Genomic DNA, 12,649 nt, shown 5'->3' with positions numbered 1-12,649 from the left:
TGGCCTCTACAAAAAGCGAAACATTGAATTCAAATAGAAGCTGAAATATTTCAAGAGCTTTATACTTTACACTGAATTGTGAAAAACAAACATTCAAGTTAATCCCGTAAATCTAGATTTAGAAAAACATATCATTATCATTTCAAGCCTGTGTCAAAGTGGCAAAAACCTCACACATTTTTTCTTTGTAACTCTATAGGTTTGCTGCTTTGGAACAGAAAAATAATTCAATTGTTCTAACAGTTGCCAAAAAGAGAAAAGATATGGTGTATCTCCTAACCAGATCTTAGCCAATATGCCACACAGACAACCAAGGAAAAATCACATTTCTATCATTCATAAAATGCTTTTACTTTTTTCCTTTAGTGCGTTTCACATCAAAAAATTAAAATCATAAAAAAATATTTATGCTTCACTTGAATGTCAGAGAGCAAAAATCATACACATTACAACCATGCAGATGTTCTTAATTTTACTTTAAGAGGATACTTCATATGGCACATGGTGTATTATCTGAATGTCAGGTTCTCTAAAAATGCTGGAATATGTATTAAATTTAATACATACATATCAAGATGTAAAGTTCTTCTTGTCAGCTACTTTTCTGATAAGATTATATTTGTGCATCAATCCTAATGAAAGTAAAATTTCTGCCTTTTTTGATTTTGTTAACACTGCAGCTTCCAATCTAATATACGTCATCATATTCATATGAAGAGGTGAAAAGATGTGGCAAATTAAATAGACTAGACTGGGATTCAAACCTGGGCCCCCGGAATCTCCAGTCAGCCACCAACTGAACTAATTGGAACACTGGCTATCCAACCCATCATATATACTATTTAATGTAGTTTCCTTAAAAATTTTTTAATCCAAATATAAATTATTTTGCTTGAATGGGAGCAAAAAGTATAAATTACAATCATACAGATGTTCTTCCTTGGCATGTTGACTTACAGCTATCCATCAAGTTCTCTAAAATCCCTGGAACTTGCATCAAATTATACTTCTTACAGCTTCTATATGACCCCAGATTATGTTTGTGCATCCATCACAATGAACACAGTTTTCTACTCAACTTCTTTTTAGTTTTAACTTAATATTTGACACTGAAGCTTCAGAGCAAATGATTATATACCATCATAAATTGATATACCTACCATTAAGTACATTCAAACTCCTTCATATGAACACGTGGTAAAAATATTCCAGATAAATTATATATCTCAGCATTTTACATGTCAAGTTTTAAAGTGTAGACTTCCGGAGTGTTACACTATAGAGATGGTGATATCATCTGTTCAGAATGAACATCAATATCTTATGTACATCCTCTGATACAATCTATACAGTCTAAACAAACAATAATATGCTGAACACCTAAATCACAACTGAACATCACAAATCACAACTGAACACCACAAATCACTATTAAACACCACAAATCACTACTGAACACCACAAATCACTAGTGCATGAACACCACAAATCACAACTGAACACCACAAATCACAACTGAACATCAAAAATCACTACTGAACACCACAAATCACTACTAAACACCACAAATCACTACTGAACACCACAAATCACAACTGAACACCACAAATCACCAATGAACACCACAAATCACTACTGAAAACCACAAATCACTAATGAAAACCACAAATCACTAGTGCATGAACACCACAAATCACTACTGAACACCACAAATCACTGATGAACTGCTACCTAGATTTTAAATCATCCCAAAACTCCAAGTATTTTGAATCTCACTGACATCCAAACTCTTCAAATCTCAGACATCTTAAACCCTACATTAATAAAAAAAAAATCCCAGAGCTTGATTTAACAATGTGTTTGGCATTAAAACTGTGGTTACATAAAACACAGCTTTGATCTGAGCTTTGGTGAACCATATTATAGAGCAGACTGCTGCCCTACCTGGCATCTACCGCGGGTTCTTCTGATGCCATGTCTATTTTTCTTGGATTATTTGACTCTGATCCTTAGGTAGCTCTGACAGACTCCTTTCTACCGCTGCTTCTGATACAGGATTCTGTTTCAGAGGTTATACCCTAACAGCACAATGCAACTAAACCACTGACTTGGCAGCCCAATTACCCGCATAAATACGAAATGTTTATATACTTTGATTACTTTTTTTTGACGGAAGGACCATCTTATTGAAAAATAAAGGTTATTTTTAAGTGAGAAAATTATATCTATTTTCAATTGTCAGTACACATTACTATACCTTAATATAAGAAATAAATCAACTCAGCCATTTAATATGTTACTTTAAAAAATAAAGATTTTTTTTCAATTTATTTTTCAATTATCTTTTTCTTTTAAATACATAATATGGAAGAGTATGAAGAGAACAATAAGTTTTTTGTCCCCTTAAAACATGTTAAGTACAAGTGTGTCTTTGTCACTCGAACACTTGAAAAGTCGTGTACATGTATTTCCAAACACTGCATACAATAGGGACACCACCCAAAACAACTTCATTGATTCTGCACTTTCTTAATATATTTACATCAATTTGCAATTTTCTCTTTGAACAATAAATTGCATAAACATTTATCATAAAGAAAAAAACCAAGAATGGGAGACACCCATAAAAATTAACGATGTATTGACTGAATACAAATTGTAAAATTGCTGATTTCTGATTGATGGTTCCCCAACATCAGACCTTATTTTGTGACTGCAGATCTCCTGGTCTACTTAACAAACAATGTCTTCAAAGTATCTCAAACTGTTTTCTCACCAGATTTATTGATATCCTCTGCATTTACAGCTGTTTTTATACCTATCATTCATCCGAATCTTAAAGTAATTAAGGGCAAATGTGTTCGAGGCCTCCTTTTTATTCTATGTATACTAACATTTATAAGCGTTAAGAGTGCTATATCATTAAAACACACATAATCTCATACAGTGTTACATCATTTTATAATGAAATAAATTTATCACATCTTGAAATCATGAACCTAAGCAATAAATCTGAAAAATTTCTAGAGCCAAATTAAAATGTGATGTCAAATTTTATTTCTGATTGGCATTAAACAAAAATTTCAGAGGAAAAAAAATTCTCTTGCAAGGACAAATCTCAATTTCCTCCTGAAATATGCCACACATTATGATCATAGATGGAAACAATCTTCAGATTAATAGAAATATTTAGTGATGCCTAAACACAAAGACACACGGCCACTTACCTAGATTGTGAAATATCTGATTATTCAGCAGTCTCTCTTGATATTCATCAATCTTCATAACCACCTATCTAGGCATTGGAAATGTAATTCTGTAGAAAATCTGCAACAGAAAAAAAAAATCACCAAGGCATCAAGCAGAATTATTGGACTGCCGTTACATCAAAGGCATGTTATTATACATCTGCCTGTCATTATGTGCGGGTACATGCATGACATTTAACAATTTATACAGAGTTGGCCCAGATCAGGACGGTCCTATTATGTAAGTAGGTTACCATGACTATAAACAACTGTTATAGTGTCCCCACTGTCTCCATTCTATCAGGGAGGTGTAATTAATCCCCCTCATTTAAATTTAAGGGAGGTGTAATTAATCCCCCTCATTAACGCCTAATCACCAACCACTGCTGCTTTAAGAATAGATGAACTGAAGACATGCCGATTAAAGCTGAGGAAAATCTAGCTGTCGATCAGTCATTTCAGTGTAATTCTACCCTGGGTGTAACATCACCACCTAGAACATCGACATTCCTTATTTTCTTTGGGTGATATTCTTTCAGGTATCAGTGTATATATGCCTTAGATTCGCGATGATTTCCGAGATCGAGAACCGAGTTCGGTCAGGGAGTACAAACTGAGCCTAATATTACACTATGACTGAAGATCATGTATCTACAGTGATCTATCCCACTTGCTGAAATAAAATAAGGAAAAAGGCACAATCCCTGGTGTATAATTAATTGATGACGTGCTGGGAAAATTAGATGCACTTTTCTATGGCTCTCTCACTCCATACCATCTTCATCATGCGGAGAGTTTAAGACATAAAAATGCCAGAATATATAGAAAGGGTCCTTCCTCCATAACAAGAAGAAAAGGTTAAATGTACTGAAACTAAACAATAATATAAAAGTTCAAGCACCTCATAATCAAATCAAAAGTTCATTTATACAAAAACAGAATTTTTTTTTTCAAATTATCTAAAATATCATGAGAAAAAATTCTACTTATATAAACTCCTAAATTTCTCAGCAAAAAAAAACAACAGTGTGTGGTGACCTTTATTTGTTCTCCACTTCTATATGAATTTAATATATGTTAAAACAATTCAGCCTTTTCTTTAAAAAAAAAAAAATACCACACTACAGCAGAAAAATAAGTTAACAACTAGAAACGATCTCGTTGCGAGCAACGAGAGTCTTCCGTCCGATTCACGAAAAAAAAACCTTGTAAAATCAAACTGAAAAGTGATTCAAAATTTTGGTCACAAGGAGGATTGAGCCCAGGTCGCCAATGTAAATGCGCTTTTTTCTCTTTTATCCACAACGCGCAAACCATTAAGCCATTGGGAGTACTGCTCTAAATAAACTTGTGTATACTTTTGCAACAGTACACCTTTCTACGAATCAGAAAAGGCGGGGCACTTTTCATAATTTCGCGCCAAACGCCACGAGTAAATTCTTTGCACTGATCTATTAAATAGGTTTTTAGCTTCAATGAAATTAAATAAATAAAATGTTCTTATCGCCTTTCTTTTATTTCAACGTTAAGAAAGTATATTTAACGCATTGTACACATTACATATCGTACCCAGCCCAGTTACACTAAAGCAGTGAAACAGAAATTACGTTTTAAGATTGACACTGAATTGCAACGTACTACTACGTGAAAGTCCAAGTAGTTTTCCACATTTCATGTATCCTTATGTCAGAATGGTGTAATCAAACGCTCAGCTGCCCCCATAAACCCCTACTCGCGAAATGAAGGAGTTGACAGAGACAGCCGCCATTTTGGGCCCGCTTCAGATTTTCAAATATTAATATCTAGAGTTCAGATTACCCAATATTCAAACAACTTATATAGTAAACATCAATAGAAGGGTCTCTATTAACATTCCAAAAATAAATGAAAAATTTTGAAAAACAAAAAAGTTAGAAAATACACTTTTTTCAATTCGCATCTCCTAACGACAGGAAGTATTGACGAGGAACGAAAGGTCGCGTCCTGGTTAGTATCTATCACGATCTATAATCCCTGAAAGTTTCACATTGATATCTTTTACCGTTCTTGAGATTAACCACAGACAAAATGTCATTTTAAAATCAGGAAATGTCCCCTAACTTGGCACCAGAAATGAATTTTCAAAAATTGAAGATGGAAGACCTTAATTAATAGAAACTTGATGCAACACAGACACAAAGTTCACAATAAGAATCCTTAATATTGTCAACTTTTCTTATGTGTAAAAAAGCATTGTGCTCTGCCATAAGGCCTACCGGCTTGGGGTAAAAAGCTGAGTGGAGTGGAGTGGAGTGGAGTCGTGGAGTCATGGAGTGGAGTCGTGGAGTGGAGTCATAACAAAAGTTTGAGAAAAAAAATATCTCCCCTTCATTGTCGTTTTGGATTTGTGTACACTGTAATAAACAAGAAACAAAAGAAGTAATAATAATAAATGTCAAACAGAGAATCACTTAGAAATGCTTTATATAAACACTATCTAAACTTAGCAAGACTGTTTGACCTTATTCGCCTATCCCAAAACAGGCAAACCTAGCAAGAGGTGTTGACAGTTTTAATATCAAACAGAGAAAGAGCACTGCACTACAGAACTGATGACAGCAATTTAATGACAAAACATTTTTTTTTCATTTTACTATTAAAGTGCAAAAATTTGAAGGTCACATTTTTTTTCTGTATTGTCACTTACTTTTTTCTGTTTAAAGTAGAGGACATGCTACAGAAAAGAGTGTGCTCTGCCAAATACATATCAGCCATTGGATCTGTTGAAGTTTAATAATTAACCAGGATTAATTACTAGACTTAGAATAAATATAATTACCGGAATTGAAAACCTTAAAAAGTAAAATATTTATTGAAATGAGCTCAACAACTTGTGTTTTTTTTTCATTTTAAAGTACACATTGTGCATTTTAAACAATGACACACAATTAACTTCAATTAAGAAATAAATAACAAGTTTATAAACTTGGGATCTGCTTTAAGTGTGAAGGCCGAAGGCCTTCTCAGATGTATAATTCCCATAAGTTTATAAACTTGTTATTTATTACTTATATATACATTTGAGACAGACAATTGAATATTTTCGAATTTAAATTATTGCACTAACCGTCCGTCGTAGATTTTGAAAAATGACGCAAGGTGTAAATCGGCTTGCATGGCGGTTACGCTTCAAATTGAATTGTACTACTATACTACATTTCGAAGGGAATATTTTGTGAAAGGCTACTTGTGATTAGTAATAGTGAACAGATTGTTGTCTGGGAATATTTTATTCGTGAAAAATGTTAATCGATGCTGAAAAGACACAAGAAACACGTCCGAAGTTTGATGATAAAAAGTTGGAGGAATTTCGGTCGCTGGAAAGGGATGGATGGATCCGATGGACTGAGACACTTGTCCGGGCCAGTTAATTTGCATTTTGATCAAAAACATTCTACGGTTTCAGTAACTAAAGGCATACTTATCGTAAAACACTGATAAACACGGAGACACTGGCGACAGCTTTACATTGAACTACCGCCGAGGTGTTTGGCAGTTGTTCATGGCATGATTGCAAAGATATTTTCCAACAGATATACACATTTATCGTGAGTAAAATTTAAAGATAAAATAAAAGTTTATCATGAAAATTTAACCAAAGGTCTATCCAAAAAATAAGGATGAACGTTAGAGACTGTGCAACTGACAAAAGTGAAGAAAAATGTAAACAAACGCTAGGCTCCTAGCTTTCTCTGTGTACACAGGTTGAATCGATAGCCCAAAAACTGTATGAAATACTTGTTTACATTTAAAATAAAATAATTATCATTTAACTTGCTTATTTTATTCATTTTTATACATGAAAAGCAAGTAGAGCAGGTCATTTTATAATTTATGTACCGGGTAGATATTATTGCGCCGTGTGATTCGGTCATGTATTGACCTTTGACCTCCGACAAACTTCATACAGAATTGAAGATATTTTCTTTCTGTATGTTTATATAGTGGAGAGATACCACAAATGTATATATATAAAATTATTTGACCCTTGTTTTGTGAAAAGGGAGCTGTTTTATACCTATAATTAGTTTCACCAATATTTGATCAAGCTTGTTTTATAAATGTGACTCATAACAAAATTAATACATATGATAAGTAATGTCCCCACCCTAAAACAAGTGCTTTCCTTTTATTTTGCTGATCAATGTATAACATGCAGTCTATCAACCAATTTTACATTCAGTATAATTTTCCTTATCAAATCCATTAGAAATCCACGACGTTCAAATTTCTATAACACACGCGAAACCTTGTCACCGCGCGTTAGAATACACAGTAAGAACTATATGCATTTTCAATACTCTAGAAACACCAAAATGTAAAATGTTTTATTTCAATTTAATGAAAAACTACAACCCTGAAAAATTAACGTAGAAATCAACGTAATGTGCGTTAAGAATTAATTTGTCACTTTTTTAATCGCAATGTTTGTTTGCGTAATGTAACTTTGCAACGTCACTTAACGTCATCTGACGTCACAAACGGCTCTTACGTTAGTTTTGAAGGGCGCTAATTTCACATTAAATGTTGACGAAATAAGCAATTATGAAGAAGGAAAATTAGAGAATGTAAATATAAGCATTGAATTCATATTTTTGGCTGTCTTCGGTCCTATATCACACCTGGCCGTGCCGACAAATTTATCATACCGCGCTAACGCATCATTGAGGCAATTATTTATTATTGATGAAAACATTTTGACAGAATTCATTGGGACTTTAAAAGAATGTTTATCCCTATAGCGATGTGATGAAATGTATTTGCTTACTTCTGATTATAAAGATGTGTTGTAAACTAAGTTATTTATATCTTATTGATTAATCATTATATATACTGCAGTTGGAGGGGCAGATATAGTAACACATTTGTTTGTTTTAGTTTGTGAAAGTTAACAGGTGACATCATGTAGATTTTTTTGCTGACAAAAGCAATATACCACTTAATTCAGTTCTTTTTCAAGCAAATTTTTATTTACAATCAACAACTGAGTAAGCATTTCAAGCGCAGTAATTAAATCTGTCAGCTCTTCTCGCCTGTTGGGATGGGAGTGCATATGGGTCACTTGGTCTCTGTTACTCAAAACAAAAAGTTATTCCCATTGATGTGTTGACATTTGAAGGTTATATCCCCCCCATTTTCTCATTCATCTACAATATATATGAACTATTATTGTAACAGTCTCTCAATGATCACAGACAGCTATAGCTTGGGCATATAGAGTTGAAAAGGAAAGGAGGGATTGTGTTCGATTACCTGAGTAAATTTTTGAATTCCATAGCTCTACATCTACTATATAGTAATGTTCTGTGGTGTTTCCTACAATTTACCAATACCTGCTAACCTCTACGCCCAAAAGCAGAGTTGTAAATATTCACACAAAATGAGAAATAACAAACAATTAAATAAGATAGTTTTACTTTTAAAAATAATTTAGATAGAGATTGAAAGCTACCGCATTATATAATACAAGTAAAATAAAATAAAATTAATATGAATGTAATGATTTTTTGACAAATCATTGAATATTTTGAACATTGTAGCAAACCATAAAATTTTAAGAACAACACAAAGTTGACAACATCCTGCTTGAACTAGTCATCTTTTAAAAAAAAAAATTGAATAACCAAATACATTTCAGCACATCGCTATTGGGATAAACTTTCTTTTAAATTCTCCATTGACTGCATGTTATATATTGACCAGCAAAATACAACGAAAGCACTATTTTTCCCCATTACTTATGATATGTATAATTTTTGTTCTGGTCACATTATAAAATAAGCTTGATCAAATATTGGTGAAACTAATTTTGTGACTAATTGTATGTTGTTTTACATCCCTCTCGAGAATTTAAACTCATATTTAGACCCCATCACCTGTGGATGGAGATTGAGCTGTAATTTTTGTCCTATACTCGCACTATACTTGATCATTGAGCAGTGAAGGGTATTTTTCGTGCTAGTAACTACTGCAACACAGTACAATGGACATTGATGTTTGCGTTCTCATCTGAAAGACCGGTCTCTATTTAGTCCCACAGTGGAATTCAAACCCATAATGTAAGGATGAGCTCCTTACTGCGCGATTGAGCAGACACTCCAATCACTGTGCCACGCGGGTGACAAAACTAATTATAAGAATGAAGTATCACAAGTTCCTCTTCAAGAAACAAAGGTTAAAAATTTGAAAAATAAGTAATATCGTTTAAAATGTGTTTCAAAAATCAGACATAGCAACACCAGTTTCTCAGCAAACATTTCAAAAAATATTATCCATTTTATCTTTCACAGCTGTATGATATGTATTTGTCAGTCGAGTCTATTAACACCTATATTCTGAGGCATGTCTCCTAAAAGGGATATATGCATGTAAATATTTAGATATATATGTTTATGTACAAAGATAGAGATACAGAAAAAAAATTGTGACCTTCAAATTCCAACAAAGAGGATATCTTTAATAGTGAAACCTATTTTTTAAAAATATGTGCCTAGTTGTCATCAGTTCTGCAGTGCTCTTTCTCTGTTTGATATTAAAGCTGTCAACACCTCTTGCTAGGTTTGCCTGTTTGGGATTGGCGAATAAGGTCAAAAAGTCTTGCTAAGTTTAGATAGTGTTTATATATTACGTAGTAACGCATTTCTAGGTTATTCTCTGTTTGACATTTAAAGGTCGTTAGTTTTTGATTGCATGGACTTCTTTTGTTTCTAGTTTCATTCTTGGTACAGTGTACACAAATCCAAAACGACAATGAAGGGGAGATAAAATTGTTTTGTTCTCAAACTTCCTGTATTGTTATAATACAGACTCCACTTCACGACTCCACTCCATGACTCCACGACTCCACTCCACTCCACTCCACTCAGCTTTTTACCCTTGCCTACCCCCCACTTCTGTTGTGTTTCCAGGGGGAACAATTGATCTGCATCCTTCTCATGTAGCAGGCTTCCCTGACATTGTACATTAAGAAAAACTGTAAATTTGATCTGCTTTAAGTGTGGACAGCAGATGTATATCATAAACTTGATTTTGTCACCACAAACTGTCTGTGGCTTCTACCTGTCTGCTACAAATCACCACACAAAGGAATGGAATGTCACACTGCTCTGAACATTTGTCGCTAGTACAAAATGCGATATGACCCAAAATACAGCTGAGGCAAAGGTGCATGACTAGCATGATAAGGGCATCTGATAACTCAATCAGAGAAAAAAAAATACTCTGTTTTAAGGTAAATCACCTCCCTAACCCCTGGTTCTGTATAAATTATATTCTGTATACATCCACATTCTTAAAATATATGTACTTGTGTGACACTGCCTACAATGTCACCCACTGAGCAATATTGCCTCTTTTTATTTACCTGAATAATTGCAAAACAATTTTACAGAGACTGTGCTTTGCTTTTACATATTAGACCTACAATATGAATATCTTATGGCATTATGCATCCATATCTTGAAAGAAATGTTTCATGTCAGAAGCCTGGGAAAAGCTTTAACCATGAATGTCATTCATCCATTAAAACTGTTAAATCAATTTAAGCCAAAAGTACTGGTAAACTTTTCCCTTAATTTGTGCTATGTATAGTACTATACACATAATGTCAAGATTTAATTAATGTGCTTTACTACCAGTAACCTGAATGTGCAGATTAGGATTTTTTTAATTAAAAAAAACCCAAAAACAATGTAAACGTCCTATCAACATAATTATTAATTTACTTAATAATCATTGGTTCAAATGATTATTATATCTAAATAGTAATTAGCCATGCACAATCAGTCAAAGTAATGGACTTTATCGTATTATATCACTGTATATGATTATAACATTATGGGCAAATAAAAGGGTCAGTTATTGTTTGCTTTACCTATATTCATTAAATCTTTGATCTTCATAACAAAATACAACAGGTGATCAAGCAGTCTTTTGATTCCACTGACAACACTACAGGAAAAGTGCTAGATAAATATTGATATACACGGAACAAGTGCCCATTCAGCACAGAGGTGGCATCCAACATTAAAGTTCTCATCAAATGACACCCTTCACTGCACCATAGTGCAAGATAACATTATACATTGTATGTATTTATTCTAAGTCCAACCCAGCTCTTTGTAAAAGAAAAAAATGTAGCAAGGATCAAAGTCCTGCACCAGCTCTGGTCTAAACAATCTTATTTTTCTTGTGGATCAATTATTTAGAATGCTGAGTCATTTGAGTGGAATACCGGGGTTGACCCTGAGATAGCCTGCAGTTTACTGTGCACTCTCAACCTCCCCCAAACAATGGAGATTTTAAAGAGGAAAACATGTCAATGAACTGTTATGTCAAATCTGTATAAAATGGAACTTGTATAAAAATGCGTCACAACAAGAGATTATGGGCAAGTGCTCAATGACTTCTGCTAGGTAAAACTTTGTACAAGAGAATACACATTTCATCTCAATCAATTCTTTTCTACATTTTCTTTTACAAATAATCTATGTGTATTAAAACAGTCAAAACTAATTGAATTAGTATAACTATAACACTGCACATTTTAAAACACTCAAACCCTAAAATATATCTCAGACACGAGTGAACTCTTTGCTGCACCTTCTTTTATTTTTCCTCAAGTTAATATGAATACATACTATTAATTTTTTTTGGATAGAAAGGGAAAATGCTTTGTGTGGACAATCTTTCTAAGTGTCTATAACCACTGATTTTCTACAGACATTGACATTTCATTTCAAATACTGAGAAAACTTATAAAGAACAAGGGGAATTAATTACAAGGATACACAAAGACCCTTTTCAGGTAAAAGTGAGCATGGGATTCTGCTTTCTATCCAACAAAGGAAGGAGAAGCGTTTCCTTTCTATTAATGTTAAGTAAAAGCTGGGCAAGACAATCTGATTCGTGAGTGCGTGTGTTCACGATAGTAAAGTATATATTATGGAAAGGAATAGCAAATCATCAATATACTTACCAATAACACATAAAATCCTGAAAACTTAAAACCGAACAATGTCCCTAAACATAAATAATCTTAATTCTTGAGTCAACATCAAGACATTATCACTCATTCACTGATGACTGTGGACTTGTCTTGTGTGCAGACTGTGGGGTTCAATGAAAGTTTAAATATTTTGAACATCGAGCCCGCGCTAATAAAAGTGGAATAGACTGCACCTTACAACATGTACATACGAAAGCGACAGTGTCTGCTTTCAAGAGGAGCGGTTTATATTTGCTAAAATGAACAACATCATAACTGTAACTTTACCTAATAACAATAAATAACAAGAGACCCATGGACCAACTGGCTCACCTGAACACATTGCTAGAGAAGAGTAATAATTACCCCCCTCCCC

General features: G+C 33.6%; 1 protein-coding gene across 2 annotated transcripts in view; it reads right to left on the bottom strand.

Moving 5' to 3' along the window:
- Positions 1 to 12,394, bottom strand: part of LOC134242198 (putative extracellular sulfatase Sulf-1 homolog) — a 29,841-nt gene extending 17,447 nt beyond the window's left edge. For both annotated transcript variants that reach the window (XM_062724272.1, XM_062724273.1), the window contains exons 1-2: positions 12,265 to 12,394; positions 3,228 to 3,327 (exon numbers count right to left, since the gene is read on the bottom strand). The gene's annotated coding sequence lies outside the window, so the exon portion shown is untranslated. The remainder of the gene's footprint in view (positions 1 to 3,227; positions 3,328 to 12,264) is intronic.
- Positions 12,395 to 12,649: the final 255 nt, after the last annotated feature.

The sequence above is a fragment of the Saccostrea cucullata genome, unplaced genomic scaffold (genome assembly GCF_032062105.1).
Source record: "Saccostrea cucullata isolate Sc308-1 unplaced genomic scaffold, CSIRO_AGI_Scuc_v1 ctg489, whole genome shotgun sequence".
Lineage (NCBI taxonomy): Eukaryota > Metazoa > Mollusca > Bivalvia > Ostreida > Ostreidae > Saccostrea > Saccostrea cuccullata.
The sequence above is the reverse complement of the archived record's forward strand: the minus strand, read 5'-3'. Positions and strand labels throughout refer to the sequence as shown.